This window comes from Asparagus officinalis, chromosome 3 (assembly GCF_001876935.1).
Source record: "Asparagus officinalis chromosome 3, Aspof.V1, whole genome shotgun sequence".
Lineage (NCBI taxonomy): Eukaryota > Viridiplantae > Streptophyta > Magnoliopsida > Asparagales > Asparagaceae > Asparagus > Asparagus officinalis.
This window is the reverse complement of record NC_033796.1, coordinates 111,969,927-111,972,551: the sequence shown is the minus strand read 5'-3', so window position 1 is coordinate 111,972,551 and position 2,625 is coordinate 111,969,927. Positions and strand designations below refer to the sequence as shown.

Here is a 2,625-nt window from a genome sequence, read left to right as displayed (position 1 = left end):
TTTATGAATAGACAACACACCAATGGTTAAGGAGTGTTACATCTGAAGGCATTGCGGAATGATGCAAACTTTTGATTTGATAATAAAGGCGTAGACTGTTCAAGTTTCTGAAATTAGCTACATCTCTGGCTCACCGGTTAAGTCAGGAGTAGGATTACAGGAGGTCCTTGATTCACAACTGGGCCATGGCCTTTTCAAAATAAATAAAAATAAAAAAGCTAATGAGAATGACGGGAAGCATCCACAGCCTTTCTTGTAAATTGCAAGCATGCATATACAAAAGGTGAATATTCCCCACTACACAATTGAAAAGAACCAATACAATCCTATCATAGACATTATTATGGACATAGGGAAGAATAGACTTTGGTGGCCTACACATCTGAATGGATGTTTTGTGAATCCCACTTACTGTGGATGACAATGTGCATAAAAGATGTAGCTAAAGGAAAACTTTTGCCACGAGTGAGTCTCCTATCTTGATTCAGCATAGGACAGAGTTTGTTGGGTAAACATTAACTGTCATTTATTTGATAACCACTGTTTGCTTGGTAGATTGCTGTATTGCAGCTATTGCAGCAAACTTTCTATACAGGATGTCCACCAATCACCTTAGCTTGAGAAGAAACTCTTAAAGACACAAGGGGACATGAAACACATTCATGGATGTTACTGTTAAATAATTAACCCTATACCTGGCTGGTTGTAATTGCATAAATATAACTACCATATCTCATTGTTACAAATAATAGTTCTACACACACACACACACAAACCAAAAAAGAAAAAAGCAGAGGAACCTACTAGTTTATTAGTGTGAACCCTCAACTCGTTAGTTTGCTGCAAGGATCAATTATAAGACAGCAATCAGTGTGCTGATGTTAAGAAAACTAGTAAACAACATTTGAGACCTCTTTTACACATTTGAGATTTGGATCAAAGCGGAAAACACTATCACATAAATTCGGTTTAGATAACAGTTGGGAGTACGAGAAGGTTTATACTGTGTTGTGCTCATCCCGTTTATTAAGAGATGAGGATGAACAAACCACTTAGGGCTTGTTTGGATTGAGGGGAATAAGGGTGAAGGGAAGTTAGGGGAACCATTCACCTCCATTTACCTTGTTTGGGAACATTTAGGAGGTGAAGTTATTCACCCTAGTTCCCCTTGGTTCACCCCCTAATAGTATAAAATTTGTTACCCCCAAATTGGGGTGTAACCAAGGGGAAGGGAACTCCCTTCCCTTCCCTTCCATTCTCTCACCTAGTTTCCCTTAACTTCCCTTCACCCCCTACAAATCCAAACAGGCTCTTAGGCACCCATAGGGATTTTTTTTTTTTTTCGGGGGGGGGGGTAAGGGGGTATGGCAATGATAATGATTATACGGATGACAATGATGTTAAGACTGAATATTATTGGAATAGAGGGAAATCAGAGGACTCTATCATGTGAAATATTTTAGTAACGCGTTTCTTTTCTTAATAAAAGGCCATACGTCCAAGTGGGATGTAACCCATAACTGTTGTTGTTACGGAAACAAGAGGCCTAACTACTATGTCTGGCTCAACTTTGTATATTGATTGAATTTCCAGTACATGATAGTCCTATTACTTTGTTAACTACAACTGCTTTAGTGAATTTTACATGTTTAGTTGTTTTTATTTCTGCAAATTAACCTCTGTATTACTAGGCTTCTTGTTGTAGAGGCAATTTGCACACCAACTTACATAATGAGATGTGCCCCTCTATTATACTCTTTGAAAGTTTTTGTGAAGGAAACACCATATCAATTGACCACATGAATTGTAACAGTGTACTACTGGTAATAACTGATAATCGACGAAGTTCATTTGATTATAGTGTAACTTAAGAACAAGAGATTTCAACTCCCAGACACCATGCACTGAAAAGAAGAGTATGCATCATTTGGATAGTCAAGAAATGTAGGTGTAGCACCCGTCGAGAATTAGAGAATTCCATCATCCAATATCTCAGGGTCAAAATATTTCATTTGATCACGAATTCTTTCAGGTGGGAGATCAATATAGAAACTACTAGATCTTGAAAGCGATTACACTGTCTGGGCTCTGGTTTATTTGAATGGAAATGAAACTTTCAAGGTTCTGATGTAGGACAGGAGACATAATGAACAAATGCATGGAGATGTAGGATTGTCACGAGTCAAACTCAGATACAAATGTATTGTCAAATTGGCCGCGAGGAAAAGATAATATCTCCCAATCTAGAAAACAAAATTGAACATATTATATATGAAAATTGCCTATCTCGACGAGACGGAGCTGAACAGCTTGGCAGATTCCCAAAACATCACGATCACCCATATTTAGAAGAATTTTAGAAATAATCAGCCATTAGGATATTTTTAGTACTAAATTAGAGTCTTGTTTGGATTAGAAACGAATCCGGTCTGATCTCAGATTTGACTGATTTATTTTCTCAGGGTCTTTTTAAAGTAGTTTTTTTTATACTTTATATTATTTTATAAATTTAGGCATATTAGGAGTCTACTTTGTTTTTCATATCTAATAGTATTTGTGTCATAGTAGAACTCTAGTTTCCTTTTTATGTCTAATAATATTTGTGTCTTAGTGAGGGTCTAGTCC

The 2,625-nt window shown here is 36.8% G+C and overlaps 1 protein-coding gene across 4 annotated transcripts in view; it reads right to left on the bottom strand.

The window, feature by feature from the left end:
• The window catches only part of LOC109835777 (putative DNA glycosylase At3g47830), a 9,419-nt gene that overhangs the window by 3,877 nt on the left and 2,917 nt on the right, over positions 1 to 2,625 (bottom strand). The window lies entirely within an intron of this gene.